A 6,856-nucleotide genomic window follows, 5' to 3' on the forward strand; every position below is an offset into this window, starting at 1 on the left:
CTATTCTATTTTCTTCACTCTTCTTGTGATCCTTATCAAGTGTGTTTTGGTGGAAGGCAAGCCATTTCTTTTTGGTACTTTGTGCCATCATGGAACATTGTTGAGAGCTTGGTTTGTTTGGAACCATCCTCTCTTTGGGAGTTTGACATCTTTAGTTTAGTGTGTATCAATGGATCTCTCATTCCTTGATGTATATTTAATGATATCTTCCAAGTGATGATTTCTCCATTTGGTATCCTTTTCTCTTGGCATTTATTTGTCTTTTGGTTTCGGGTTTTGAAAGTCTTGAGCATGCATGTTTACTTCATGTATTTCATTTGGCATGCTTTCTTTCTTTGACTCAATATATAGGGGAAACTCCACCTAGTCTCAATTTGGATGAGATGCGCATGAAATTCATTTTCATATCTATATGCACATATTTATGTGGAGTTTGTCCTATGTATTGGTGTTTCTAACTATTTGGTCCTGATGAGTTTGGGTACCGTTTAGTTTGTGTTGTTCTTCTAGGAACATTTGGAGATGCATTGGATGCTCGGCTCACTCACAAGGAAGGTGTTGTCACCATGTGCATATTGGAGTCAAGCTAGGATGATCAATGAACTACTATCTACCTTCAATTGGTATCTACTACATCCTTCCAATGATATCTCGGTAACAAGTATCTATTCATGCTTTCTCCTCTTGCATTCAATCTTGTGTAGGTTGTATCTTGGCATGATTTTCATTTCATATCTTGTGATACTTGTTTCCTTTCTCAAAGCATCCCAACGATGATCTCTTGTTGCTAGTTGTGATGCCCTTGATGGATGTGTGTTTGGACTTCATTTATATACAATAAGACCATATCTAGCCAAGTGCTATGCTTTCAAGCAAATATCTTATTGGTATATTTATGACTTCCTTGTGGATATCTTGTTCCTTCGTGTTGTAACTATTTCGGGTGTACATTCTTCTTTGTAGATATATATATCATCATGATTTCGTCTACATAGAACCTTATACACTTGAGAGAAATTACATCTTTGGTTGATATCCTTTCTTTCACGTCCACCTTGTCTTTCTTATGTTATTTCTTTGGTGGCTCCGTGAAAGCTTTTGCCTTGAGTGCGTGTCCTCTATCGTTGCATCTTGATGCACTCTTGTGTGGTGAAGATTATTTTCCTCATGCTTATCGTTACGAGGCTTTTGCCATCTTAATTGGCATCCCTCGTCTTGATGAGGCTTTCATCTTCTATCTTCACCACGGGTTGTCACAAGCATAAGTTCTTTATATGCTTATTAGTAAGCTTGTGAACCCATTTGCTAGTTGTGTGTGGGAATGACAGGCCTTGCACCGTGTGCCTCATTCTTTCAAGACTATGTTGATGCTTAATGCTCATCCTAATTTTAGTCTTCTCAAGTGCTTCGCCATGACTCACACACATCATTTTGGTTGAGCCCTTCCTTAAGTTGCCTCTTTTACTTGTTGCTCAACCATGTGTTTGTTGCAAGTACTATGCTTTGTTTCCTATATGCTCACTTGCACTTGTTGTAAGTTCTATTGATTTTGGGGGAGCTATGATACTATTTTGTGCACTTTGTATCCAATTACAAAACATTCTTTTTTGTGCACAAATCATGGGGAGCTTCTCTAGTTTCTTTAGAACACTCCTCATCTCATATCATAATATCCTTCATTCATGTGGCTCATAGGATCTTTGGTCTAGTTGGTTCAATTGATATCTTTTGATTGCTTGCTTCAATTGGTATCTTTTGATTGCTTGATTGCTTGTTTCTCTCTTTGTTATGTCTTTGTGGCATATCATTCTTTTGCAATCTTTGGGCCTCAATATAGTTTGTGTTCCTCCAAGTATTAACCGTTGGATATGTGTATTGCATTCCACTCTCTAGTTGAGAAATACACAATTTATGGAGGACCACAATTTATATTGGTCTTCTTATCTTTTAGCCCATTTTGGCAATCGATGCCAATGGGGGAGAAGTTTCAGGGAGTTTTGTGGAGAAGTTTAGAGAGTTATCTCCTCTTGCTTTGGTTTTGTTCCTTAGCATTTGCATCTCATACGCATGCACTATTGGTTGTTGCATTGCATAGTGAAGCATAATTCCTTATATAAACTCTCTTGAAAGTGATTGTCATCAATTACCAAAATGGGGGAGATTGAAAGAACATGTGGTGCCCCCATGTTTGGTTTTGGTAATTGATGACAATCTCTATGGACTAATGGTTGTCTTGAGTTATATTTGAAGGATTTGTCCATAGGTTTTTCTTGAAGTCCATGTGTTGGTTTCAAGGAGTTTATGAGTTGACTAAGGTGCTATTAAGGAATTATCCAAAGATTGGTCATGCGAGTGTTGAGCTTATTGCAAGCATGTCTTGAAGAAGAAGGTTGTGTGATCATTCATGTTTACCTTCAATACATCATCCAAATGAAGAGAGTTGCAAAGATTTAAGGTTGATCAAGACTAAGTCAATAGTGAATCAAGTTGATCAACTCACAAAGCGTAGAAAATGTACCGAGAGGGATCAAGTGATCCCATGGTATGGTAAGCATTGTCCATTGCACTTTGTGTACTAACCCATGGTCTATGTGAGAGTTCTATGTGGGGTTAGGTACGTATCCATGGGCTTGCATCAAGAGGAAGATATCATACAACCCATGGAAAGGATGACATCAAGTGGTGATCGTCATCAAGATTGTCGTGTGCAAGTTCAAGTGGAGCATCACGAAGAGATCAAGTGCTTGAATCTTGCCATCCATTGTGGTGTCAATGGACTTGTGAAGATGAGCCGAAGAGTGGCTCACCCATAGTGGACTATGGGGGAGCAATCATCTAGTCTTCATCGAGCCAACGCAATCAAGAAAGGTGGTCCATCTTGAGGGAGTCAAGATCGTCATCATCTAGCTCAAGTGGACCATGTGCAAGGCAAAGGTTTGCCCTTGATAGGTTTTCTATTTTACCGGTCTCATGGTGGTAGTAGGGAGACCGGGTTATATGATCCTTTGTCGTACTATCAAGGGGGGCTCTCAAGTTGGTAGCTTGATCGTATCGTTAGTAGAGAGCTCAAACCCTTGCATCCTTGCATCATGTTTCTTGGTTCTTGTTTGGTTCTCTTTGTGAGTCTTAGAGCTTATGGTCATCTTGATGACAAGCTTGAGTTCATCGAAAACGGAGTTCACATGTGTCTTCTAAGATGTTTTCGGTGTTGGAGGTTTTACCGGTCTTTTCCGAGGAAGGGTTCTCATCATTTTCCTTTGGGACTTTTCTGATTTGCTTATTCTTGATATTTCTATCAAGATTGTGTTAGCCCATGTCGTTAGCTTTCCAACAAACTTGGTTTCGTTGAATTCAGAGTCCGTTTGCAAAAGTTGTGGCTGTTTTGGTAAAGGCTACAGCGGTACTACCGCGACTAGAGCGGATGTAATTTTTTACTTCTGCTCCAGAGCAGTACTACCGCGCCTCCTGAGCGGTAGTACCGCCCCAGAGCAGTACTACCGTGGCTCCTAAGCGGTAGTACCGCTCCGGACCAAAATCTCATTTTTTGCTCAGCGGAAGTAGGCACAGAAGTATTTTTTTTAGTACCGCTCGCAAGCAGTAGTACCGCTACCATTTGCGGTAGTATCGTGAGGTCAAGCGGTAGTACCGTGAGGACGAGCGGTACTACCGCTCCGAAGGTTCTTTTGGCCTTTTTGCCTCCTCGCTGTTGTGTTTCGAAGGGGTACTACCGCCCTAGCGGTAGTACCGCTCCTTGGAGCGGTAGTACCGCTCCTTGGAGCGGTAGTACCGCTCTGTGCGGGCTGTGAGCATAACGGTTGGATTCGGGAGCTCCTATAAAAGGGGGTCTTCTTCCCCATTCAACCTAATCCTTTGAGCTCGTGTTCTTCCCCCATTGTTGACCTTCTTCAAGCTTGCTAACTCTCAATCCCTCCATGGATTCTTTCTAGTTTTTGAGGGAAAAGAGAGAGGAGATCTAGATCCACATTTCCACCAATCACTTTCTCCTCTATGTGATGGGAACCCCTTGGATCTAGTTCTTGGAGTTCTTGGTGTTCTCCTTCTTGTTCTTCCTCTCATTTTCCTCCCTAGCATTAGTTGCTTCAGTGGGATTTGAGAGAGAAGGACTTGGGCACTCCGTGTGCCCTTGCCATTGCATTTGGTGCATCGGTTTGAGTTCTCCACGGTGATACGTGGAAGTTACAAGTTGAGAAGCTTATTACTCTTGGGTGCTTGGTGCCCTTGAGCTTGTTCCTCTTGGGTGCTTGGGCGCCCTAGACGGTTGGTGATGTTCGGAGCTCAACCATTGTGGTGTAAAGCTCCGGGCAAGCGTCGGGGTCTCCAATTAGGTTGTGGAGATCGCCCCGAGCAATTTGACGGGTTCCGGTGACCGCCCCCAAGGGTTGCCAAAGCGTACGGGTTCGGTGACCGCCCCCAAGGGTTGCCATTTGCACGGGTTCGGTGACCGCCCTCAAGGGTCCCTTAGTGGAATCACGGCATCTTGCATTGTGTGAGGGCGTGAGGAGATTACGGTGGCCCTAGTGGCTTCTTGGGGAGCATTGTGCCTCCACACCACTCCAAACGGTGATTAGCATCCGCAAGGGTGTGAACTTCGGGATACATCATCGTCTCCGCGTGCCTCGGTTATCTCTTACCCGAGCCCTTTACTTATGCACTTTACTTTGTGATAGTCATATTGTTCTTGTCATATATCTTGCTATCACATAGTTGCTTATCTTGCTTAGCATAAGTTGTTGGTGCACATAGGTGAGCCTAGTTGTTGTAGGTTTTGTGCTTGACAAATTAACCGTTAGGTTTATTCCGCATTTGTTCAAGCCTAAATCGTAAATATTTTAAAATGCCTATTCACCCCCCTCTAGGCTACATCCACGATCTTTCAGTTACGGTGCAATAAGCAAAGGACACAAGCGAAGAAAAAGTGAAGACTTTCTCTCCACAACTATTATGATGATGCCTTTGATCTAGAATATCACTGCAGTTACATGTGAAGAAATGAAATGCTTGTTGTAACAGACGAGTTTCCGTATGAAACCCTGATACCTCGATACAGATTGTCCGTTTTCTACACGAAGTGCATCCATTTTTTGCCGTAACCCTCTCAACTTTTTAGCACATGCTATGTGGGTGAAATGATGATACCATGCCAACTTTCAACCTTTTCAGAGTTCATTTGTAGTGCGTTTCATTTTCAGGGTCATATAGCTCAAAAAATCAGTAAATGCATGAAAAATAACAAATGAAGTCAGAAAGGGTTGAAAATTGATGATGTGGCTTTGAATGGTGCATTTTGAAAACACACAAAGTCTGGGGTTCAAATAAGTTCAAAAAAATGGAATCCCTTTGTAAGAGACGAGGATCCGTATGAAACCCTGATACTTCGAAAGAGATTGTCCGTTTTGTACACGAAGTGCATCCAGTTTTTGCCGTAACCCTCTCAACTTTTTAGCACATGCTATGTGGGTCAAATGATGATACCATGCCAACTTTCAACCTTTTCAAAGTTCATTTGTAGTGCCTTTCATTTTCAGGGTCATATAGCTCAAAAAAATCAGTAAATGCATGAAAAATAACAAATGAAGTCATAATGGGTTGAAAATTGATGATGTGGCTTGAATGGAGCATTTTGAACACACAAAAAGTCCTGAGTTCAAATAATTTCAAAAAAATGAAATCCCTTTGTAATAGATGAGTTTCCGTATGAAACACTGATACTTCGAAAGAGATTGTCCGTTTTGTACATGAAGTGCATCCAGTTTTTTCCGTAACCCTCTCAACTTTTTAGCAAATGCTATGTGGGTGAAATTATGATACCATGCCAACTTTCAACCTTTTCAGAGTTCATTTCTAGTGCTTTTCATTTTTAGGGTCATATAGCTCAAAAAATCAGTAAATGCATGAAAAATAACAAATGAAGTCAGAAAGGATTGAAAATTGATGATGTGGCTTTGAATGGTGCATTTTGAACACACAAAAAGTCTGGAGTTCAAATAAGTTCAAAAAAATGAAGTCCCTTTGTAACAGACGAGTTTCCGTATGAAACCCTGATACTTCGAAAGAGATTGTTCGTTTTGTACACGAAGTGCATCCGGTTTTTGCCGTAACCCTCTCAACTTTTTAGCACATACTATGTGGGTGAAATGATGATACCATGCCAACTTTCAACCTTTTCAAAGTTCATTTGTAGTGCTTTTCATTTTTAGGGTCATATAGCTCAAAAAAATTAGTAAATGCATGAAAAATAACAAATGAAGTCGGAAGGGTTGAAAATTGATGATGTGGCTTTGAATGGTGCATTTTGAACACACAAAAAGTCTAGAGTTCAAATAAGTTCAAAAAAAGAAATCCCTTTGTAACAGATGAGTTTCCGTATGAAACCCTCATACTTCGAAAGAGATTGTCCATTTTGTACATGAAGTGCATCCAGTTTTTGCTGTAACCCTCTCAACTTATTAGCACATGCTATGTGGGTGAAATGATGATACCATGCAAATTTTCAACCTCTTCAGAGTTCATCTGAAGTTCTTTTCAATTTCAGGGTCATTTAGCTCAAAGAATGAACTGGAAGACTTTTATGAAACTCTAATAGAAAAAATAATAAACTAAAAGAATGAACTAGAAAACTTTAATGAAACTCTAATAGAAAAAAGAATGAACTACAAAACTTTAATGAAACTCTAATAGCTAAAGGAATCAACTAAAAATCTTTTATAAACCTCTAGTATTATTGAAACTAAAATTATATAAAATTTATGCAACTAAAATTATCAAGGTATTTTCTGTTCAAAACATTAAAAGCAAAAATAATTTTCATAAAATAAATAAAAAATAAAATTAATAA

Source organism: Triticum dicoccoides, chromosome 7B (genome assembly GCF_002162155.2).
Source record: "Triticum dicoccoides isolate Atlit2015 ecotype Zavitan chromosome 7B, WEW_v2.0, whole genome shotgun sequence".
NCBI classification, from domain to species: Eukaryota; Viridiplantae; Streptophyta; class Magnoliopsida; order Poales; family Poaceae; genus Triticum; species Triticum dicoccoides.